Genomic DNA, 25487 nt, shown 5'->3' on the forward strand with positions numbered 1-25487 from the left:
TGGAAACAGCCAGCGACTGCGCTGCTCTCAGGGGCCCCGGCCTGCCCTGGCCGCGCCCCTCCAGAGCCCCGGCGGAGCCTCAGGCAGCTCCTCAGAAGATCTCACCTGCTACTAGAAAGCCCTTCGCGGCACTCGAGGGCTGTCTCAGGGCAGCTTCCTGCAGATGGAGGAACCTCTGAAGGCTCGTCTCCACCACCAGGCTCAGGCTATTGCCAGCTGGCAGAACCGGCACAGCGTCCTGGCTGTCCTGGCCGCTGTGGGATGACCACAGCTGGCTCCAGGACACTTGCTGCCCCACCAGCTGCTCCTGAGCAGGCTCCCCTGCATCGGGCTGGGCTCCCATTTGGACTTGTGGGCTTTCCCCTGCCATGTCAAGGGTCAGGATTGCGCCCATGTTGTTGAAGTCCGTGAGTCCAAGGGAGCTGGGAGACCTGTCCACGGGCTCTGCTCCTTCCGCAGGCTGACAGGTCTCACTGAGCCTCTGCGAGGGATGGAGGCTGTCAGAGATAGCAGAGGCTGCTGGCAGGGTGCAGGGTCTCTGACAGCCTGAGGTTCCTGCATGGATGGTGGTGGCTCCCCCCTGCTGTGCCATCCTTGCAGGCCTTGAGGCTCTCCCAGGGATGGAGAATCTTGCTGGGAGCAGCCTCTGGAAGGGATGGAGGCTTGTGGAGGAGCTGGCCGAGGCACAGCAGGGCAGGTGGCCTCGCTCCAGCAGCTCCTTCAGTTCTTTCCACAAGGCCTGCCACATCCCAGAGTAGAGCGGTGCACGTGTCCCGTTGCCATCCCAGAGCTGCAGCATCAGTTCCTGCAGCTCCCGGGCCACTGCCAGGCAGGGGCCACAGCCGCAGGGGCTGCCCAGGGGGCTGGCGGGAGCACGTGGCCGCTCGCCAGGAGCAGCCCGAGGCCTGGGGAACCTGGTAGCCGCAGGGGCTCCTCGCTTCCTCCATGAGCCTCTGGGCCGGACCCTGGGGCGCTTGCTCCTCTTCGCTGTCCGTGTGCTCCGGCTCCGTGGTTGCCGGTGGCCAAAGGCCCACCAGACAGCCACGGCGGCCAGCAGCAGGACAAGCGCAGTCACCAGGACATCACCGTCACCCATGGCTCCAGCACGTCCCATCGCGACTGCACTGGCAGCTGCCGGCGCTGGCCTGTCTCACCCAGCGACAGCGCGGTGATGTCACAGTGGTGTCACAGTGCTGCGGCCAGCACAGCCCTGGGACATCACAGCCCTGCCTGACGCCAGCGCTCTGCCCTTTGTGCCATCACAGCCCTGCCTCAGCCCCGCCCTCCGCAGTGCCCCAGGAGGGGTAAGGGGGCTCCCTATGGGCACTTGCCAGCTCTCTGGAGCAGAGTGGGTGGAAGATTCTTCTTTAAGAAGGACACAGGGATGAGGAGGGGAATGCTGATGGTCTCACCTCTTTGCTGGCAGAGCATGGGACATGGATTGTCCAATGTGACACTGCAACTCCTTGAGGAGGGCAAGCCCTGCTCAGTAACATCCAAGCCATCTGTGTGCTGTCTACCACATTCCCGTCCTGAATCCAAACCCAGCTCTTTGCCGCTCCCTGGGAAGAAAATGGATCCTATCCCATTGAAAACCAGTACATCAGCCCATTCTTCAGCCAGCACACCGTGTCTCTCTTTGTCTCACACCTGGACACCTGCTCCAGGTGTATTCTGCGAGGGACAGGATCAAAACTCCACTTAAAATCCTGAAATAGAACCTGCATTGCCTTCCCATCATCCATGAGACATGTGACCTTCTGTTAGGGAACCAGTGAGTGGGAGCCAGGGTGCGCTTGAGTTTCGGGAATGCCGCATCTCCTTGTCTCCTCATTTCCCAGGCAGACCCTGCCACGAGGACGTGGCCGAAGCAGCCCGAGGATCCGGGCATTCTTAGGAGAATGGTGAGTAGCAGACTTGTGGGTTTGTGGCTGCTGTGCAGCTAAGATCATGCAGTGATGTTTGGTGTTCTTGATTGTAGCTGGGCAAGGGCCACAGGTCGGTGACTGCAGGAAATTGCCAGCAGGGGAGGCAGCCTTCCTTCGTACCTGATGTGGATTCCCTTCCCCGGACATCCTAGAGATTTTTTTAGGATTGGTGACTGATAAACACAATGTGTTTTAAAGGATGGTTTTAGTTAGTGGTGCTTGTTTTGTTTTGGTTGTGGAACTATTTATCTTGGGGGTTTTTTGTGAGTATTTTAAATAAGGTTTGACACAGTGAGTAGGACTGTCATGTAGTTTATTTTTTGTGAAAACATAAGTATACCTTTAGGTTATGAAATTGACAGGACTACTTTATTGACTACTTACCAAGTCTTTTTTAGGAGTAAATTTTTGTAAGTCTGATTTTGAAATCAAAGAAGAAAAATGAGAAGACGAAGGAGGTAGAGAAGTTATCTCCTTCTAGGATAGAAAGGGTTTAACATAGAAACTGCTTTGTCTAATGTTGCGTGGGGCATTTCCGTGCGACAGCCGGGCCGCCCGCGGGGCTCGGCAGCAGGAGAGCCCCGAGCCGTGCGCGCTGAAGGTGAGGCGGCGCCGCCCGCGGGGAGCCGAGCCGAGCTGAGCCGAGCGGAGCGAGCGGCTCCGAGTTCAGCCGAGCCGAGCCGAGCTGAGCCGAGCGGAGCGAGCGGCTCCGAGTTCAGCCGAGCCGAGCCGAGCTGAGCCGAGCCGAGCGAGCGGCTCCGAGTTCAGCCGAGCCGAGCCGAGCTGAGCCGAGCGGAGCGAGCGGCTCCGAGTTCAGCCGAGCCGAGCCGAGCTGAGCCGAGCGGAGCGAGCGGCTCCGAGTTCAGCCGAGCCGAGCCGAAGAGGCGAATCCAGCCGATAATAGTCGAGTTTAGTCGAGTGTAGCCGAGGAGCCGAGTCGAACCGAGCCGGGCCCCGCCGAGCGCAGCATCCCGGGCAGGGCGGGGCGCCGGGGCGGGCTCGGGGTGGAGCCGGGGCTCTGTGAGGCTCCCCCTCCTGTCCCTCTCTCTGCCCCTCTTTCCTCCTCCCCGTATTCCTCTTCTTTCTCTCTTTCCCGCATTTCCCACTCTCCCCAAAGCAGCTCCGTTCCCTCCCTTTCCCGCTACCCTTCCTTCCTCTTCCCCGTATTCCTGTTCTTTGACCCCCAGACCGTCCCCTCCTCTCCCTCCCAAACCTGACCTCCCACTGCCCTCACTCCGTCCTGTCCCTGCCCCGCTACTCCGTTCTATTCCCCCTCTCCCCCTCCTCTGTCCACCGTCCCTCTTTCTTCCCTGCCGGCCTTTTCCTTCCCTTCCCGCTTTCCTCCACAGCCCGACCTCCCTCCCACCCTTTCCATGCCCCGCTCTCCCTCCTCTCTTCCTGCCGCCCCTTCCCTTCTTTCCCCCGCAGCCGCGGGGCTCGGGGCGCGGAGAATAAAGCCCCGAGGGCCGGAGCCCGGCGCCCCCCGGCCCTTGCGGGAGTCCCCGCCCGGGGCCGGAGCTCTCGGCGGATCCCCCCGCGCCGCTCGGACACCGCCCGGCGCTGCCGGACCTGCGGCTCCGCCACCATCGCGCTGAGAGCGGCCCCGCTCTGCGCCGTGCCGGCCGTGCCGCGTCCCCGCCGCCTCTGCCGTTCCCAATTTCTGCCCCTGGCCTGCGACAGCGAGGCGGGGCGGGGGCTTCACGCCTTCTGGGGGCTGCCTCCCCTTTCTTGTTGCGGCAGAGTCCCTTTCGGGGGGGATGGAGGTGTGGAAAGGGCTGGAAGGGAGTGCTGGGCTGCTGTCCAGGGCAGTTGGACTCGTTCTGTGCCTTCTTTGGGGTCAGGAAAAGGGGCTGAAGACTCGGGGCTCTGATGTCATTTGGGGCACCCCGAGGTCCCTAGGAGAGGGAGGCACACTGCGGTGGGGGAGTGGGTGGGTGGCGAATGAGGGGGGGAGGTCATGTTGGGTGCCGTCCCGCAGAGGGACCTAAAGCTGCCCCAAAATTCCCAGGGAGGGGTGTGTGTAGAATACTAAAACCTGGCAAGTGTTTCGTTTTTATAGGTATTGGTAAAGAATAGGTATCTATGGCTAAATTCATTGTGAAAGAAGCCCTCTCTCTATCCACTCATTTGTATCCAGGAATGTAGGAAACTCAGACTGGGGATGGGCAGTAGTTTTGAAAATCATGCCCTAAGGTTTTTATCTCGTGCTGAACCAAGCAAGTGCCCTGAAACCATCGGAGCAGCTGCAGGGGCTGAAGGGAACAGGAAGGGCTCTCCGGCACCTTTTGCCTCCGTTCTCTGCCATTCTCTGTCGCAGTCCCGGAAGAGGCGTCTGTCATGCAGCCTGCCAAAATGAACACCTGTAAAATCCTAGCTCTGCCTGTTGTTTAAGGTGTTTTTACTTCATATTTATGTCATCACAGAAAGCAAGGAAAGAAGAAATGGGACTGGTTCCCACTATTGCTCCGTGCAGGCACTTTTAAAGGCTGCTGTACTTATGTTCTCTTTTTCCACTCCAAGCTTGACTTTCCCCCTCCTTTTTCGAGGTCTGCCGCTTTGGGTGTCCCAAGGAGGGCAGGGTTCCTCAGCAGGGGTCTTAGGAGTTGGTGCTGATTCTGCTTTTTCCGAAGGTGTATCGAAGTGTGCTACCAAAATGACTATTTTCTCTATGGAAAGCTTTCTCTCAATGACAATCAATGCATGTATGTGTTTTAACCGTGTAACCAGATGGATTAAGAAAAACCAACACCCGTAGTAGATTTCTGCTTGATCTGTGTCTGTAAGAAATGGGCTGTGTGCTGGAGAGGGAGAGACGCTGTTGGAGAGTGGCAACAGCACCAGGTGAGAGGTGGGATTTAAATCTTCCAACAACAGAAGCACTGGATGTGCAAGAGCTCAGTTTTCCAGCCCTCACACAAGTCTCTTCTTTAAGATGTACTATTTTAAGCAGCCTCAGCCAGATATATTAAAATACTGCTCCAAACAACAACAGAATGAAAATGTTCCACCAAATGGGGAAAAATAAGAAAAGTCTGTCTGAAGTTCTCGTGTTGATTTTGCAAAGTCAGATGCAAACAAGGTTTGCCATCTTTCTTTCCTAGAAAAATGTAGATATTTGATAGAAATTGATCTCTGAGGCTGCTAAGTTGGGGCAAGGAGCAAAACAGGCTCCAGAGAATCTGTGGTTGTGTCACCCTTGGAAGTGTTCGAGGCCAGGTTGGATGGGGCTTGGAGCAACCTGGTCTAGGGGAAGGTGTCCTGAGTATGGTGAGTGCAGGAAAAGAAACTTTTGGTTTTCCTGAGATGCTGCCTTTGCAAGGGGAGGTCACAAATCCCTCACGTAGTTTGAAATGCCCTGAGCAGAACCCAGCTGTGCTTTCTCACAGGTGATGAGGGATTTTCACTTGTATTTTAAGGGGGATTTTCACAGGGCAGTGCCAGAGCAGCTGAATGTGTTTGACAGGCAAAGAGGGCCAGTGTGGCAGCAGCTTAATTCAATGGAGCTTTTCCTTCTGTGATCCTCTCTAACCTGAGGCACTCTGGGGCTCTTGAACCCGGCAGCTGGGCAAGTTAATCACTGTAGCAAGTGATAAATTAACCAGCTCCACTCTCCTTAGCATGGGTGTGATGAGCATTTAGTAAACCAGTGAGCACTTGCCAAGATGGGAGCTTGTTCTTTGCCAAGGAGGAGGGAGAAAATATTGCTTGGAGTAAATAAAGCAACCCTGCTTCCCCAGGAGGAGGAAAAGCAGCAATTAAAGATGTGAGTGCTGCAGGGAATAATTTGCACAAGGATATATCTTGTCTGCTATGTTCCAGGAATGTTCCAAATAAACCATGCCTCTCCTGACCTTAATTTTTCTGAATTTCTACCACGTGATATAAGAGACGCTTAATAAAAAAACCCAAAACACTCTGTGGTGAGGCATTTCTTCCTTTCTTCAGGCTGCCTCTTTCTTTTGTTCCCTCCAGAGCTCTCTCTACATTTCTGCTGTTGTTTGGAGCACGTGCTTACCTCTTTCCTGATCCCCTGGGCTTGCTTTGGCTCTGGGTGTCATGGACACTCTCAATTGTGGGGGTTTTTTTTTTTTTTCCTCCATCTACCTCTTTTTCTTCAAGTGCTTTTCCTTCATTAACCTGTTGGAGCGATGGATTTTTCTCACCTTTTATTACTTAGTGCTTTTTCTTCATTCTCTAAAACGAACTTTTCACTTGCCCTGTGGCTGTTAGATGCCAGAAATGGGAGCATTAATTCTTTCTCTACTGCTTGTCTGAGCTTTCACAGGGAGCTGAGAGCTCGTTGGGGTTCAACTTGACTCACTTCAGTGCCTTCCTGGATCCTGCCAGTGTACTTGGACACTTTAAGGGAATAAAGTCTCAGTGTGGAGATTACAGTTGTGAAATGATGGCTTTTTTGGAGAAGACAAGGATGCTGTTGTCAATCTTTTCAAGGTTGAAATCCTTTCTATTTTATCTTGGCCTTTATCTTTTTTGAGGATAAACTGAGCACCTTGTTTTGGAGAGAAACAGGCTCAGATCAGCACAAAGGTGGCTGTGGCAGGTACCCAGGTTTGGAGGGAAGGGTGCAGCTCCTTGGGGTGTGTTTGTGTGGGGCTGTAAGGTTTGTGTTGGGTTCCTGGAGCATTGGGAACACCCCACTGGGAGATGCACATCAGGAAATGGATGTATAAAGGGCCTGAAGTGGGACCAGCTTTGGTGAAGGGTTCCATAGGAAAAAGTATTTTTACTGGGATTTTGGACATTTGAAGCTCCTTCTCATAGCCTTTGCCTGATGAACATTCCCCCATTGCAAAAGTGTGGGGAATCCTGAGCTCACACAATGAAAATCCCTAATAATGATATTTTTTCCTATTATCCTATTTTTTCCCTATCCCAGCAGGAGTCAGAGTAAAAGAATATGTGTGAGTTGCCTGCCTTTGACTTTGTGACAGGAAAAATGCTATGGGGAAAGTGGTCAGAGGAGCATCACTGCTCTGCCCTTAATTTTCCTGCACAAGTGAGGATGATTTAAGAACCAAGGCACAGCCAAGACCTTTCCTCCTCCTGTACTCATCAAGCAATCGCTGCCTCATCACAGCTCAGCTTCAAACACCTCGTTTGCATCTGGCTGACCTTGGCTCCCCTCCGTGGATGGGAAGATAAAGAGGTGGAAGTGTAAAAGATTGGGATTTTATGGGTGAATTGTGAAATAGTGGCTGGTGCAGGCTGGAAACATCTTCTGCTGTGCCATGGAGGATGAGAGTAAATGGGTTAAACAGGAGATAAAAAGGGCAAGGCACCTGGTCAGTTACTGTTGAAGGAAATGTGGGAAAAAACTACATGTAAGAAATATGTCAGAGATGGTCATTAACTGCACTGCAGGGTCAGAACTCTCTTACTGATTGGCCCTGTAGTGAATATTGGAAATTATTTAAAAAGCTCTTACCTGACTGAGGGCTTTTAGTGGATATTTGGGGGAAGCAAAGGAACACTCTTTCTGGCAGAACTTTTCTTCTAATTTAAGCACGATCCTCTTTCTGAGATAACAACTCCTTTGAATAAACTGAAATATCTTCACCATTAGTTCTGGCAGGAGCTGGATAAAGTTCTCATTCGGGTAAACTTTAATCCAACATATGTCTGTAGAATAATAAATTTAATGGGAACCATCAAACCTATTGTATGAATAAGGATGGTGCTTAGGGCAAGAAGAAAGAGTAATTAGGAGTGGACAAATAATGAATGATAGTGGGAAAATTATAATTTATCCTGGTTTAGGGGGAATATTTAACTAAGCTAAGATAAAAATCTACCTTCATTGCAGGCTAAGCTTTGTAACAGAATTCTACTGAGCAAATTTAGTAGTCCTGGGCTCCAGACAGACCTTTAGATTCAAGTGTACCTCTGGTTTGAGAAAGCTCAGGGCTTGAGCAGCATTTTATGGCTTTGGTCTTGACCCCTGGGCTATAAATGCTCCTGTAAAAGTAATGCCAAAGTTACAGCTTCTGCTAATTTCTATGAGTTCCAATGGAGAAAGGTCCACCTGGACTTTGGGGAGAGTTTCTCAGAGCAGAACATTTCAAGCACTATTAAACTGCATTCAAACTTCCTTTTATTGGGGCATAAATGTCACACCCCGGTCTATCAGTCTGACAGTTCTTTGAGAACAGACAAGCTTTACAAACTACTTTAAAAATAATTTCACTGACAGGTTTGCAGCTCTGAGAATGCTAATAAACTGAAATGGCATTTCACCCTGCAGTAGCCACTAAGTAATTATGATTGTCTGTAGGCAGACTAATGAAACCAGCTGTTAACAACCTAATGAGAATTTAAACCAGCTCTCTGCTCCACAGACACATCCCTTTTCTGTCCCTAATTATCCTGCACCCAGTGCTTCCCAGAGAAGTTTAGTGTTGCTTGATGTTCTGGTAAAAACTGCCTTATTTTGGAGAAGTGGTGCTGCTCTTCTCGGAGGTGGAGTTTCATGTGGGTTGCTGCCATGCTGGGGTCACATCACAAAGTCCAGTTCTTGCAGGGGCTGGGGAGCAGGGAGAGCTCTGATAGCACAGCATGGGAAAACTGGCATGGAGGGATTCTGGTTTAGTGTGTCCCCCAGTGGCAGACAGCACTAGTTATTGATAAGTCTTTAGTTCAAAGATAAGATCTTGTTGTTTTGGCTCTAATCTTTGGCTGCTTTCAATACAGTTTCCCCTGGCAGTTAAGATACTGTTTTTCTCTTGCTATCAATCCTCTGTCCTTCCAGATGACCTTTAAAGGTCCCTTTCAAGCCAAACTATTCTGTAATTCTTTGGATACATGATGAATAGCAACATGTATTTTACTCTCATTATGCATGATATTACATCCTGTCTGGCCTTTTGGGGTTCTTTCTTCTCCAGGTCCTTGTGAATACTGTCACTTCTATATGCTCTTAATTTTTTCTGTTGCTTATCAGTGAGCATTTTCAGTTCTGCCACCCATGTCTTGAGCAAGTTTTCTGTGACTCACTGCACCAGACACCAGGTTAGTCCAAAGAAGAGCATTAGGAAGTATCCAGCTGTATTTCCTCTTCTTCCTTCTCTGTACATGCTGCTGTTTTGAGCACTCTGGCTTTCTGAGCTGCCTTACATGTCTTGATCCTTTTCTGGATAACTAGAGGGATATCAGGATTAAATCCCGTCTCAGCTCTGAGGTCTGGCTTTTGAAGAGCCCCAGTCATCCTCTCCTGCTCATCTCATCCCGGCCTTGATGGAAATATTCTGTCTTCATGGGATTGTTGTTCAACTCTGTGCATCCTGGAACTGCTTTTCAGTGAAAGTTTATGAGTCTGTGAAAGGTTTTCTGGTGTGGGAATGCCAATCCTCAATCCTAATACTCGATGGGGGTTGCAGTTGCCTGAGTTGTGAAACCTCCTGAAAAACATTGTTTGTTCTTTTTTCCTTAACTTTTCCTTGACTGTTTTCATCAACAGATCAGGGAGTTTGGGGATGTCTTTTCGAAGGGAATTTTAATTAATCTCCTGTCTGGCATTTCAAAGGGGAACAGTGGCTTGTTTTTGTTAACCAGCACCTGCTTACAATCCAATTAGCCAACTGCCTTTCATTAATCATAATATATTCCAGGAGAGCAGAATAACAAGGGAAGAAAAATCAAGTGGTGACAACTCTGTGACTGAACCTGGACTTCCCCTTTCCCAGGTGCAGGATTCTGGGCAGCCGTGTAACCCATTGCTGTCCACCTTGAGCTCTGCCATGCAGTGCCTTGGGTTTCCTGGGAGGGAAAAACATCCAATCGCTCAGCTCCAGGTTCATACTTGTACAGTCACCTGCAAATCCAGAGGCCAATGGGTATTTCTGCCTGTGGTTCGTGTGCCTGGGATTTGCACACTGGAGCTTTGATTTTGAAAGTTTGGGCAGCCTGGCTGCTCAGGGAGGGATCCCTCTGGCTGGAAGGTCTCTGAACTCTCTCCTCCATGTGAGGGGCTTGAATCTTGTTCTTTCCTTCCATCCTTATCTGCAGGTTTCTTGGTGGAGGCTTTTGCATGGAGACAGGAGAGTATGGCAGGAATGCTGGAATTAAACAGTTATGTCCAGGGTCTGGTTTTGGGTAGTTGATTGATCCCTTAGCTGCTGGACCTTAAAATTCTTTAAACTCCATGGCATCTCCTCTTACCAGTATGGGACTGAGACAACACTGAGCTTCTGGGCTTTTCCTGGGTTAGCAGAACAAACTATTGCACTTCTAACCTGTGCACATCAGCACTAACCCGAGGCTTCACCCCACTCATTACAATCATGAGGGGGTAGTTGCTTATACCTTTCAAAGAATTGGATGCGTCATAGGATTCTGGTTGTGAGCTTTGCTCAAAAGCATGGTGAGATGAGGTGTGCAGGACTCATTTCTTCAGAAGGGCAGGAGAAACCACTGAAGGCCTCCTTAGCCAGCAGTTTGACACAGATTTGCTTCTGAAGCTTTGTAATTTGTCCTTATTATGTTCTGTGTGTGATTTAATGAAAGCTTCTTTCTCTACTGTAATTGAGCTCTTAATCTCATCTGAAAAGCAGAGCACAATCCCTTCAGAGATGTTGTTTGAGGAACAGCCTGTTTGTGTTTCCTCTGCCATGCTGTTACTCATGGAGCTGCTCACTCCTTATTTAAGAGCAGAAAATAAACAGATTTCTCTGAGTCAAAAATACATTGGTTATGCCACACAGAGTAGGTTTAAACAGAAAACTCCTCCACTGCTCGACTGAGCAAGCAAGATCTTCCCTGTCTCTGCAAAGAATATGAAGGAGTGAGTTTTCCTCAGTGAGCTCCTGAGGCCTCATGCAGGTGATGCCCAGCAAATGGTGCATGGGCATGGCAGCTGTCAGCAAAACAAGTGGCTCTGGGCAGGTAAAAGTTGGCAGGAGATAAGAGTGGAAAGTCAAAGTAACCGGTTGCTGAAAATCTTGTAAGAGGAATAATGACATTGGTGAAATTCCCTCCATCTGAAAGCTTCAAAAAGCATTTTTACAAAAATCCACAAAAATGTCCTGATTTTGATCAGTCTGATCTTCCTAAATAGTAATTTACAATCAGAATTAGGAGTTGACAGATACTATGAAGGCTCAGCAGAGGATTTTTCATTGTGACCTTAGTACATATTTTTTACTGTGCTGTGGTTTGGAAGGAAGCCCCAAGCTCCAGCTGCAGCCTGGGGAGACCCTGTTGACCTAAACACTCCCCAGAGCTGCTGTGGGACTGACCCAGAACCAGAATCTGTAGGGAACTGTGTAAAACACTTCCCACTAGAAAGCACTTGAAGCTTGATGGTGATGCACAGTTCCCAGCTCAGACCACAGGCAGTGCCAGTAGTGACCAGTTTGTGCCAGCTCTGCACAGAACTGACGGCTGTGAGTGGGAGAGCTGTGGGATGAAGAGGCTGATGACTTTTGGGGCACACAGAACCTTCCATCTCTACTGCTTTATCCACACTAGAGAGTGGAATTTCCTAGAGAAATTCCTGGAGAGTGGGAAGGATGAAGACAAAACATTCTCTGCCAGTGGATGCTGTGCTTGTTACAACATATGAGTTACATCTTGTAGGAGTTCTTGCTGTCAATCCACAGGGATTCTAGGCTGAGATCTGCTCATCTCTGTCATTTGCCAGGGGAGTGAGGACCAGACTCTGCACCACACTTCCAGAGCTGGGGACGGTGGGTTGAATCACATCCAGAGACAGGATGAGGAATGGCTTGTGTTTTTTCTTGCCGTGCACAGCAGATATCCTAATTTAAAGCTGTGCTGTCTTCCCAGATTCTGCTTCTTCCTCTGAGAAGACCCATTCATTTTGACCCTGTTCCTTCCACCCATCCCACTATAGATTTCCAGTGCTGGAGTAATTGGCACTACTGGATGAACCTTCGATGTGATGAGCAGTGGATTTTTGTAGACAACATGCCAAATAAAAGTGCCACAAATAAAAGATCAATGACTTCTTTCCTGGAGAAGAAATTAAGGTAAAATCTTTTCATGTTATAGACTGAGTGTACAAAGCTAAAGAGGTAGAAGATGGAAATGAGACTGTCTCCTGAGAGGAGTAAATTTGTCAATTGAGCAAATTAGAGAGAATATGCTTTCACCTTGGAAGTAGTCAGGTACCAAAATGATGCCACTTTGAGTAGGCAGGGCTGGGATGGGAATTGCTCCTGTGGGCTTTGACAGATCTATTCACACAAGGGCCCATTTGCTGGTGCCAGCCCTGGAAGCAGGGCCTGGAGAGACAGCTGGTCAAGGACAATTTCTCTGACTGATTTTACAGCATGTTTGACAGAGCTTTCCATTCTCTTTGCACCCTGTGGATGGTGTCCTGGATGAGCCTGCCCTGCCACACGCTGCCTGTGTGGTGGCACTGAGGTGGCTTTCATGAGGCACCCGGGCCTGCAAGGGCCCTGTGCCCTCAGCCAAAGCTGTGGCAGGTCAGAGGGAATTTAATGAGTTATTCAGCAGCATCAAAGGCCCTGTGAGAAGTAATTAGTGCTGTGAGATGAAATCAGAGCATTTAATGCTTTTTGCATAGGATTGGGTGCTGCTGCAGAAACTCCCACCCAGAGTGTGGCAGCCCAAGGCCTCAGGGAGAGGGATGAGGCCCGACCAAGCTTTTTGTCCAAAATCAGCCCAAAACACATTCCCTCCTTATGCAAGTAACTTCATTTTGGTGCCTTCTGCCAGAAACAGGGCAAAAATTGGGAGAGGGGGAACACCAGCCCTGAAATGCTGAGGAAAAAGAGTTCTGTTCCTCAGGGCTGCTGTGGAGGGGGTCAGAGGCAGCGTGTGCCAACGGGTGAGTCCCTTCTGCATCTGCTAACGTGCTCCAGATTTTATTTAATTAATTAGCAGCAGGGGGAGAATGTGTAATCAGAGAGTGCTGCTGGAGTAACAGGAAACAAGACGTTCTGGGGTGCTGGAGCTGCTCTCAGGTGCTCATGGCTCTGCTCGCCAAGGTAAGGGGGCAGTGACTCAGAGGAGGAGCAGGAGCAGCTGCTGGCACCCTGCCTGCTCAACACTCGGATTTGCTGCTCCCCAGCACGGACCTCAGGTCCCTGCAGCAGCTTTCCATCCAGGAGTGGTGTGCAAAGGGCTGGTGAGCCCCTGGGATGTGATGAGCTGATATTTCCACATCAGTCCTACCTTGCTGTGTTATTTCCTCCCCTAGCGAGAGAATGTGCTGGGATCCCTTTCAGGGGGGCTTTTAATAAGTAAAAGACTGCAGTGCAGACAATGCACTGCACCTTCCCCTGCTGGTGCCCAGCCTGGATCAGGGCAGGTTGGATGCCACATGGGATCCATCCTTTGCCATGCCATGTGATCCTCCATGCAGTAGGGATAACAAGGCCAGCACTGGGGAACCCCAGGTGCTGCAGCAGTGATATTTTTGGGAGAAACACGGAGCTGTGCATGGCCAGCTTGAAGTCTGCAGTGGTGTGAGCACCAGGCCTGCCATGCTGAGCCCAGGGCCACAAGCAGTGCTTACCATGGCTGGGACACTGAGTCAAGGAGCTTTGCAAGAATTGTTTAGCTTGGAAAAGCTCTCAAAGCTCATGGAGTCCAGCCCTCCCCGCAGCAGTGCCAAGCTCACCACTGAACCATGTCCCCAGGTGCCACATCCACACCTCCTTTAAATGCCTCTAGAGATGGTTACTCCAGTGCCCTGGGCAGCCTGTGCCACTGCTAGACTGCTCTTTGGTGAGGAAATTTTCCTAATATCCAATCTGAGCCTCCACTGGTGCAACTTGAGGCTGTTTCCTCTTGTCCTGTTGGTTGTTACCTGGGAGAAGACTCTGTGCACACACACACACACACACACACAGAGGGACAGATGGGCACAAGGCATGGGAATTCCCTTTGACTCCTCAAGCACAAACCTAGGGGGATGGTCCTATTTTTTTTGCATAGCAGGTAAAAACTGAAGCAGTGAGCTGTATCCTAACCAGGTAGATGCGGGTAGAAAGATGCTTTGAAAGGGGATAAAACTTGCTGCCAGGCTTTCCTCCATGAGCAAGTCCAATTTATTTCTCTCTTCCTAATTTTTTTTTTTTCTTTTGGTTCTGTGTTATTCCTCCGTGGGCAGGAGGCTGCAGGCATTTAATTTTTTTTTCAAGTTACCTTCTGTACTTCCTGTGGGAGAGAAACCAGTGGCAAGTTCTTTAATTTCTTAGAGTTTCAGGCATGTGTCATGTAGCTGTGCTGCACCACGGGGGCCAGGCTCTGCCTCTCCTTGCTCCTGTTGGTGCTGACAAACTGTCCTCTGAGATTTTTATTTGTAAACTACCTCTGACCAGCTTCCACTTTGCTTTAAAAATTCAGCACCACGTTTGTGGCTGAAAAGGTCCCAGGAGCTGGGGAGAAGGATTTGAGATGCAATTTGCATCACAGAGTTGTTACATTGGGGAAAATGTTGCATCCCTCCTGTGTCTGGAGCTGCTAATCTTGTTCTGAACATTGAAAACCTCTCAGCTTCCCTCATTGTACCTAAATTTGATTACTGCTTTGATTTCACACCTCTTTCATGCAGGCTTTTCCTCTCTCCTTGGCTGGACTTGTCAGGCCTGAGAAGAGAAATTTTGTTGAGCCTTGGGACAGTTCCCATCCTCTATCCCGGCTCCCAATGCTGCTTGTAATGATCTTGGGAACCTGAGCATGAGGGAAACTGGGAGGAGTTTAGTGAGAGGCAAAGTAAGGCACAGAGGTGAAAGTAAAAGTGCAGAGTCTGGGTTACGAGAGTCTGCTGTGTTGTGGGGATCTGGGCCATGCAAAGTCATGTTTTCCTCTGTGAATGGCCAATTCCTTCTGTATCTCCTCCTGAAATTCCTGTGCACCTGGGCTGGTGCTGGAAGTGCAGCCACACAAAGTCCCCACAGAGCTGTGTGGGACCCCGTGGGAATCATTTATTTGCTGCTTTTGATGAAAAGCTGTGACAGCTCTCTGCAGGTTGGTGCTAATTAGAGATGTTCTGTCAGGTTCAGATGTTTTGGTGCCCGAGCAGGGAGTGCAGAACAGGGATGACAAGCGCTGACATTTGCTGTGCAAGAAAGTCCAAGGGACAAACTTGTGCCAATGAACGTCACACCTTTAACTAGGAGGATCAATTTGTGTTGTGCATGTCCCAGAGTCTGGTGACAGAGGGGGCTTCCAAAGAAAATCTCGGTCCATGTAGGACCGAGGCCCCTGTGCTGAGGCTGCCTCCAGGCTGGTCCAGCCCCTCAGGGTGCCCAGGAACAGGGGCTGCCCACAGCCCAGTGCACCTCGCTGGCCCTGGTGTTAGCGTTCCGGAACACACGTAATCACAGGATTTGATTATATGCAGGTGCTTTTACTAAGAGCTCTGGGAGTCAGGGGTACAGACCCAAATCTGACTCTGACATGGCCTTCGAGCTGAACGTATTTTATATTCTATCGTTGTATAATTTACACATTAATTATTCAACATATATTGTTCTATTATATACATTGACATGAGTTTCTCGTGATCTTTCTTAGGGCCCTGACCACAGTTTCTCATGTTTATTCTTATGATTAAACAGTAATTATATTTAATTACTAAACAATCATCATATCTAAGAATTATATAATTTATCATCTACTAGCTACACAGGTGCAGTTCTAGCAAGTACAAGTTCTTCATGTGCTTAGGGTACTTATTTTTCCAGGGCCTAATAAGCTTATTTTTCCTGTTAACCCTAAATCCCTATGATTTTAAAACCCTTTTACTATCACTGGGGCTATCCAGGCAAGAGCCATGGATGAGGCTGTGCAGGACCACGCAGGCTCAGCCCTGCTCCAAGATGGTATCCCATGGGACCGGGCACGCTGGGATTTGCCCCTGCAGCTCCCCAGTGTGTCCAGAGAGACTGCAAGGAGACAGTGACCTCTGTCAGTGGGACCCCTCTGTGCAGGTACCCCCACTCCTGGGGTGGCTGTGCCAGCTCCCCCATGAACCTCCCGCCCTGGGAACCTGGAGCAAGCGGAAAACACAACTTTGCCAATACTGCCTGTGCCTGAAGCAAATGGAAAGAGAACTGGGGTGTGAAAAATCAGGGTTGTTTATTTACAGAAGAACAGCAATGAAAACACAGAACACATTGACTTTTGAAGGAATATTTCTAATAACAACAATTTATTGAACGTATATACCTAAGAACATTTCTAACAACAATATTTGAAACGTATTTACAGAAGACAAAACGAAGCCCTAAAACCTATATCCTAAAGGGAACAACAAACTCTAAAACTATGTACAAAAGGGTGCCGTCTCTGTGCGGGATCTCCATCAGTCCTGGAAGAAAAGCAGGTGCCATGGTCACTCCAGTCAGGCACAGAGGGCTCTTCCGTGTGTCCCCAGGCTGGCACAGTGGGACCCTGCTGCCAGAGCTGAGGCTGGCTGGGTCTGGGGGCTGGGCCCCAGGCACTGGGATGGGGCTTGTGTGGCTGGAGCAGGGACCACCCAGCCCAGCCCCAGCCTGGCTGCAGGGAACCCACTCGTCCTGTGGGGACCACGTACCTGTCCTGCTGCTGGCATCGGTCTTCATCCCAGGACCATGGCCTCCTCTTCATCTTTTTCATCAATGTCCATGTCCTCGGTGCACTCTTGCATTTCCACGTCCATCTCCTCTTCCACATCCACCTCCATCTCTTCCTCTCCAGTATGTTCTCCATCCACTTCCATCTTCTCCTCTGTATCAATCTGTGTGTCCACCTCCATCTCTTCCTCTCTGTCTGCGACAGCCTGCAGAGGTAGCAAAACCTCAGAGTGGGGTCCCTGTCCCACCCCATCCCCCCAGAACTCCAGCCCACCCGGGCAGCTGGGGGGATCCCCCTGCATGGAATGGCACCGTACCTTTCTCAGGACAAAGGTGATCATCCTGCAGGGATGGATGACGCAATCCAGGCCTTCGGCAGCTATGGAACCTGATGATGGGGGTATCCGGGGGCAGGAACAAGAAGGGTAGCAGGAGCGGGCAGGAGCAGCGGGCAGGGTGTGCTGACCCCAGAGTCAACAGTTGTGTTGTGCTGCTTGCTGGGTGCTGGCAGTTCCAGGTGGGACATGGATTGTGACATGACAGTTGAGCTAGAGAGCGTTTGGTTCCATGCTTAGCAACGTTCCCCCAGACCATGGTGCTCAGAGCCCTGTTCCCAAGGATGGGGCATCCACAGCCTGGGCCAGTGCCTCAGCAGCCTCAGTGGGAAAGAGCAGCTTCCTGAGATCCAACCTCAATCAGCCTCCTGCAGCTGAAAGCCATCGCCCCTTGTGCTGTTGCCACAGGCCCTGTTGAACACTCTGAACACTCTGTCCCAGCCTTTCTTGTGGGACCCTTGCAGTTCATTGAGGACTCTAGCACGGTGGTGTGGTATGGCATGGCAGCTAAACAAGGCAAAAGAAAGGCTAGAATTGGCACCATTCCCACCACTTTACATTTTGCCCTGTGTAAAGGAGATAGGAACTACAAGGTTCCTGTTCATGCACAATTTGCTGTCTGAGAGCACTCAGTTCTCCAGTCACAGGGGCTTGCAGGTCTGTGTCTGAGATGACTTTAAAAAAACAACATTTATGTGCAACACCTGTGTATCAAAACTTCACCATACAAATCACAAGGTTATTTCTGCTGTTAAGTGGATGAAAAAAACAAAAAGCAAAAAGCAAAAGCAAAACTGTAACCAAATAAAACAGGCAAACAAAACAAGCACCAAGAAAAAAACCAAACCAACACAAACACCCTCACAAATGCAGAAAAAGATAAAAATAGGTGAAGGAGGCAGAGATACAAGAGCAACCAATGGGCAGAGGAACTACCGGGAGGACAGCTTGTAAGAAAGGAGATAATAAGTGGCTACGGCATCAAACTAGCCGGGGACCTGAGATACTGTTCTCACCCTTCTGAAAACAATCTGACATAAAAATGAACAGCAACATAAATTATGATGATTGTGATAATGGGAGTCTGCATGCTTACTTCAATATATGCATTGTGTGTGAGTTGTGTTTTCCTTGATAAGTCACATCATCTTGCAAGGGTTTGTTGCAAGGGTTTGCAAAGAAAAATACTGCAGTGGAAAAGGAGGCTGGCTTGGAAAACATTGAAAGCAAGAGCTAAAATGTAAGTACCAGTTTTTAATATGTTTTTTGGTTCGTTTGCTGTTTGTTCATGGGGTTTTTGTCTGTCTTGGAAAGCAGCCCCTCGAATGTTAATGCACACAACATGTTGTTTGTAAAGGGCTGTCTTTGCAAAAAACCTTGCAGTTTTATGATGCAAGACAGAAACAGCTTCCCTTGGGCTCCAGCTGGAAGGCTTGGAAATGTGTTCCAGAAACTCCTGATAGGACAGAGTCTGATTAACACAATTTGATGTGATGAAATGCAAGATGTAAGGTATCCAGTCAAATAATCAGAATATTTAAATGCCAAGCAGCGGGAAAGGGCCATGCATTGGAATGACAGGAAACAGAGGCATAATGGACAAATTTCTCAGGCAAACCAGACCAGAAGCACTGGGAGCACAAAGGGAGACACCCAGGATGGTATAAATAAATTCACTTTCATAGGTGGAGTTATTGATGGTTAATTATATGTTGTTATGGATTGTTAATTAATATAATGAGTTGATATATAATTAATATGGTAAGTTATTGACTTGAATGTACAGTTGTTTAAGTGTATGTCTATGGCTACTAAACAGAGACAGGGGGGTTGCAAGAGTAAGAATCTTCTAGAAAAGTCACATCCTAGGGTGATGACAGCAACTGGAACTAGGACTGGGAAACGAGCCACCCGGTAAAATTGCTGTGTTCCAAAATGATTGGTCAGGACTGCATCCTCTTACAGAGCTGTCAGCGACCCAGAAAAGGACCAGTGGGCCAGAGGATCCAAAGCACAACAATCAAGCACCCCCAGGAGACTTTAAAAAATCCCTGAGTGCAGAGAACCCGGGCTCTTTCAAGGGTACCTCGTGTCCACAGGAACACCTTGTTACACAGCACTGTTAGAGCTCCTCTGGCTTGTCGTGCAGGCCTTAGGCTTACCCTGAGGCCTTGTCCTCTGCTAATCTAAGCTTTTAAAAACAGGCATATGTTTTTTTTAAAAGCCATCAACCTCCTTTTAATTTCAGTTTGCCTTTTTACCACAAGGAGGCCCAGCAGATCCTTGCTGAGGACCCATTTCATGCAAGAACTGGCACCCCAGACATTAAATCAATTCAAAATAAAAGGGTGGGGGGAGGCGGCAGTGAGATGGCTTCACAGGTTCAACTCTGCACTCTGCTTCTGTCACTGACATTAGCTAAGTTCCTGTGCTTGTTTTCCTGGACAATTTGTAGTCAACAGAGCTTCAGTGCCTTTGGTCAAATCAGTCTTAAGAGCAGCTCGGGGCTGAGTCAGTCATTTAGACCTGAGCACGGACTGGGGTCCAGCAAACAAAAGAACATCAGCTGCAGGCCACCCATAGAGCTTTTCCTATTAATGAGCACAAAACCTTGATTTTTGCAAACAGAGGGATGCTGGGAGGATTTTTGCACCTGAGAATGGATTTAGGAGCTGTTAGAGACATGGCCCTCTCCTATGACAGATCCCAGGTGAGCAGGAATGACCCCAGCTTATTGTGAGCTTCAAAGGAAAACAGGAACAAATGTTTTCCCACTTTTTTGGGTCTTTTCTAGGATATTTCTTTTTGTATTCCATCACCTTATTTAGCTTTTGAGTGCTGCTGGGCATTGAGAAGAGTCTATAATTGTGCTGGGTGTTCTTTTTCCCTTAGCAGTTAGTGTGAAGTTAGAACAGGGCCCTGGGCACAGGCAGTTCAGATTTGCCAATCTCCCATGCTCTCCCCTGCATTTGTCAATGTCTGAGTTTCACCAACTATTATGTTGCCAACTTGCCTAGTTCTGTTCCCATGAAGTTTATCACAGCCTTCTCTTAGGAAGATAAATAATGTTGTTATCTGAAAATCCTGCTGACATCATTTTTCTGTTCTACACTTCGTTTCTGCCTTTCTGGATAATGAATGAGTGTATTAAATGCTAACTACAGTCCAGATCCTTGGGACATACTAATATTAGCCTCCTACTGAATTGAAAACTGACAGCCTAATGAATTAAAACTCTTTGCATGGGAACAACAGTATTGACCAGGGAAAATCAGGATGACTTGTGATTTACTTGTAAGCTGAAGAAAAAATCAAACCAAAACACATCCCAAAACTTTGCAAGTGCAAGTACCTGCGATTTTCACTGAATTTAATTATGAGTCTTGAAAAAAAATAACAGGCTACGTGAGGAAAAACCAAATCTAATTTTAAAAGAGGGGGGAAACTACCTCTGTATTCCTGTTCCCTTTGCTGTGTATGGCATCACTGAACTATAAAACAGTACCTTAAGCATTTTCCCCCAGTGAAACTGCTAAAAGTGCCTTGGCTAGAATATCCTTGGAAAATCAAAGCTTGTTTAGGTATTTGATCCAGAGAGGACAAGGTAAGCATTTATAGCTAATCAAGCCTGAAGTCAAAGATGAACAAGATGAACCAAACTGATGACTATTGTAGCTTTAATCATGCTGGCAGGACATGCTGCCTTCTCAAAGTAATTTAGATTTTTCTGGATATCAGAAAAAGTCCCGCATTTCTCTGATACTTTGGTATAGTATCTGTAGTGGATATTTCTGAAAGCAAAAAATACATTTGGAATAAACATCACCAAACCACATAAAAAAGGGCAGTTTCTTAGTGTTCTGCCACTGTTATAAAAACTAATATATTAAAACTTAGATGTGTTATAAATTTCAGCAGAAAGTCTAGAGTTATTCCTGGAACTACGATACTTCAACATCTAAAAAGTGTGTAATTTATACAGCTTTAAAAACTCTAATTAGTGTCTTCCAAGTACAAATCATCTTGTTTGAACTTTGTCCCAAAGGAGAGGTAGAAGAATACAAAAAATGTTAATGAATATTCATATGCTATTGAAGTGAACCTCCTTCATGCATGAACACTATGAGGGACCAAATTTTCTTAGCACAAAAAGTGTGCTACTTCACAGAAAGTGTGCAGGTGTAATAATGCATTTAATTGAAAATTTATTGAACCAAACCTGTGTTACTAAACTAATAGGCCTTTCCATGGGAAACCATGAAGTTCTTCGGGAAATCTGACATGCTTTACTAAAGTTTTCAGTAAGTTCTATCAAAGCAGATTCCTTTACTCGGGTTAGAAGAACTTACAAAATGCCTGACATTTAAAATTACTGTCCTGTGCCTCACTATCTGCAATGAATTTGTCTCAGAGACATTGTATTTAACCTTTTTATTTGCTACAAATCTGCAGTTGCAGATTCACATCAAAGACAACTTTTTTGCTCCATAAATTAATCCAATTTTTCAATGTTGAATATTCCATTCCCCACAGTAACTTGATTGGTAGATAGCTTACCTGGAAAAGTGACCCTGAAAGGATTTTAGGAGACAAAACAGAAATCAGGGTACCTGAGTGCAGTATATGATCTGTTATAGTCTGTGGTATATTGCAGCACCTCCTGTTTTTCCACTGACATTCTTGTGAAGGAAGTGATGACTCCTTTGAAGGACTCACTGTGCATGTAAAAGAATTTAGGTTTCTTCAAGGTGGGCAGGAGGAGTTGAATTTTTAGTACTTATGTATATATTAGAATGAAAAGAAATATTTTAAATTAAGAAATGCAATTTTAGAGTTGAAATGCACACTTTCTAGTGTCTCTGTAGATGGGGAAGTCTGAGATCCTTGTTTTTTAGGTACAGAACCCTATAGATCACTGTCAGTGCTGAGATAAATCAGATCAGAAGACTTCTACATGAAGAGAATGGGAAAAATAGAAAAGATGATGGGATTTTATACATTGTCCCATGTTGGTGTTTAATGCATAAAAAATAGCAAACGAATTCAGAAGAGTGTTCATGTTTAAAACAGACTCAGAATTATTGTACTGGAATGCCTGCTTAAGATTTGTGAGTTGTACATAGTATAATTTGCAATCAAGTAACCTTGAAAAGACCAAATGCACTTTTGTTAGTACTATTAACTGTATTAAACATATTCACATGCCTGCTCATAAATAGTATTCATTATTTTCAAGATGTAAGATTTCTGTGTTCTGCTAAATTTCCTAGGTGTATTTAAAGCAGAAACAAAGGTTGGGATTTTTGTTTGTTACTTGTCTTATCTTGTGAATTCTCCTCACTCCTGCATTCATTGAGTTGTTGGGTGAATAGCTCATTAATGTGATTTCTATCTGTGTACAAAGGCACAAGGCAGAAGCACTGTCATGTAACAGCTTGAAAAGACACCTACAAATAACCTCCTTTCATAACCATAAATTTACATTAGAAAGATAGATAAACTCTGAAGTGAAAATCCGTTATTTTTATCTGGTGCAACTATTTCATAATCTCAATGTTATCAGACTCATCCTGCATAAATTAGTGAGGTCTTGGGATTTTACAGGATCTGGGAAAGTCTTGCATCTCGAATGGATTTATCCCATAGGAACAGGGATCTAAAGAGCTGCATTTCTCTGTGGGGACTGAGTTGTACCTGGTACACATTGGAAAACTCCCAGCAGCATCCCTGGCAGATGAAGCTGTGCAAAGAAAGGCAGGCTTGACTCTTATTTTACCCATTTTCTAAACACAAGAACTTGTCTCAATAACCTGAATGAACTGAACCTCCATCAATTTTAAACATTCCTTCCTCGACACCAGTAACTGCCTGCCTTAATTTTTGACATTTTCTGAATTTATGCCTTCCTTTGGCCTAATGCCTTGGAAGGAAGGAAAATCCTGCCAGGATAACCAAAATAGTCAGTTTTATATTGCTGTCAGTCCATCATTACCCCTGTAGAAAGCAGTAGTAAGGCTGAAAGGATGTTCTCATAAAACCTTCCATAGGTGTATGAAGATACAAAAGTCTAATACAGTAAATTGAATGTGATTACTGGTGGAGAAAGTGATCCAGAAATAACTGGAAAAGGACTCTTTCTGTACTCTGTAAGTCTCAAATACCCGTGTGAGGTAATGCAGTGTAACGCCTCATCCATCCTGGGATTCTCTGAGTCTTTTGCTGGCGCTAAGGGACACCAGCTGAAGTGCTGTTCCTCTGTTGTTGGTTTTTAGGTACCTTTTAATATATTGGATGCTTTACATACTTCTTTGACTGAAGTTCCTTTGCTGGAGATACTTTTCAAGGCTCTGCAGCTATGAGGGTGGAACCAGCAAGCAAATTAAGCAGAAAAAAGCCCAGCAATGAAAGCCATTGAGCTGGTCAGTCAGGAAATATATGTGCTATGATCTCAGTGATGGGTGAGACAGACAAGGGGAGCAGCAGCCTGCCAGGCAGGAAGGAAGCTGACCATCTTTCCCAGTGATTTTTGCAGGATACTGTTCTGCTCTGCAGCGTAAACACAGACAGCATCAGTCAAAAAAAGAGACCCATCACTGTTACTCTGCTCTAAAGTTACTATTCCCAGACCACCTTCTTTGTCAACTCTAGTGACTTGCCCTTTTCATCTCCTCCTCAGCATGGTGTAGGCAACTCCCCATTCTCTTCCCAACCAGAGCTGCATCCCTACAGGAAAAGGCGTTTCATTAAATGTATTACTAGTGCTTGTCAGGCATTCTTCAGCCTTTCAATCAAATATTATTTTATTTGAGAGGTTCAAGAGTGTGATAATGGAGAATGTTTTTCATCATTCTGCTGGGTGAGCCCTGATTATTTCAGCTTAATGAAACTGCTCTTACAAGTAAATTGTACCTAATGCATTCAGCTGCTGAAACTTCACAGAGCTGGTCCTACACTGTTAACTCACAAGTACAGACATACCTGCAGGGGTTAAGATTGGAGCTGGTTTGAGTCATCCTCACCCAGCACACTTTAAAATAACCCTCCACACCTCATTGCCTTACCATTTTGCTGAAGTTTCACCTTCTAAGTTGCATTTATTTAGAGTTGGTTTTGTTGTTTGGGTTTGGGCGCTCTTGGGGGGTGTGTTCTTTCGCTCCAAAGATAAGTTTAAAATATTTTAAATTACTCAGACATTTAAAAATATGAAATGCCTGAAAATTAAGCCAGGTGTTTCTTGTCCAGATGGTCCTTTATCAGCGTGCCATTCAAATACTTCCTTTTCTTGAACAAGGATTTAAAAGTATTTCACTGTCAACAGATCACCTAATCATATATTGACACACATTTTTCTAGCTTTATGAAAAACATATTTCCCTCAGAAATTGATAGATTTAAAAGATTTGATCAGAGTACATGTCTGTCTGGTTCCTTGGCAGTGTTTTCAGATCTTCTGACCAACCAAGTGAGTTTGTAAAATCTTTCAGTAATTCTCTCCCTTTTAGTTTCATATTCCAATAGAAACATGATCAGCACCTGGTGTTTTGTTATTTATTGCATGTATTTTGATTGCCTCTAAAATCTCCTGAAATTCTTCCACAAAAGGCTCAGCTTCTTAGGGAACAACCATTTATTGTTTGCCTATCTCCCTCCTTAAGCAGCTTATTAAAGCACTCCCTCTTATCGCTCTGTACTCACATTCTTTGTGACCAAGGCATTTCCATTTGTGTTCTTTATCAGACTTACTCAGGTGTACATTGATATGTCTGTAAAATTACCTCCAATTCCTGGCAGGTGTATCCTGCTCCCATTCTCCGGCACACCGGGTAACCCTGAGAGGAGGTGTTTGCACTGTCTGTCCTGGCAGGAGGGCTGTGCTGACTCCTATGGATCTCACAGCAGTGCAGAAAGGAAAAGTGGAGCAGTGCAGCAATGCTGCTAAGTCAGCCCCTGATGTTTTAGTGAGTCCTTCCTACCCCTGAGGTGGAGACTCCTCAGAGCACACCCTGACTGCACTGGCTGCCCCCCAGCTCAGCCTCCTCTGGCCAAAAGAAATGCTAACACAGTGCTGCAGTGCATGACTTACAATTCAAGGGAGCACACAATTCACTTGGTAATTTTACCATATAATGGAAACTGTAGATTTGCTCATCAATGTCCCCTGCCTTACTCTGTTCTTAAAACCGCTAGGTATGCACTGAAAGGTGTGTTGGATGTTTACTTGCAATACTTCACTGTCATGTTTCATCAATAGGCTTTAAGGTCCCAGCTGCACCTTGCTGATCCTTATGAAAAGAACTCAAGTCTAAGAAGTATTTGCTACTGGAAAATTATTCTTCTCACATTGAATACTCATCACCACCGCTGCTGATGAGAGAAAGGAAATAAATTCTGAGATTGCACACTCTGCTTTTAAAGCTAGGAAGTATTAGGATACAGACATTTCCTCACCTCATTCACAACACAGGCTGCAAAATACTCATTATCTACCTCTTATTTACTCAGTTGTAATTGTACTAACTGTAAACACATTGTACTCTTTAGCCATGGGCAATTTTATACATTCCTCCCTAATATCCCAGTCTTTACTGAACTTATCTTCCTAACATGTCTACAAAGAAAGCTTCCAACTTCACTGAGAGAAATAGTAAAGAAGATAAACA

At 46.8% G+C, this 25487-nt stretch overlaps 1 pseudogene; it reads left to right on the forward strand.

Moving 5' to 3' along the window:
* Positions 1-392: 392 nt before the first annotated feature.
* LOC121468967 (nuclear pore membrane glycoprotein 210-like) overlaps positions 393-25487 on the forward strand; it is a 62006-nt pseudogene continuing 36911 nt past the window's right edge.

This window comes from Taeniopygia guttata, chromosome 25 (genome assembly GCF_048771995.1).
Source record: "Taeniopygia guttata chromosome 25, bTaeGut7.mat, whole genome shotgun sequence".
Taxonomy (NCBI): domain Eukaryota; kingdom Metazoa; phylum Chordata; class Aves; order Passeriformes; family Estrildidae; genus Taeniopygia; species Taeniopygia guttata.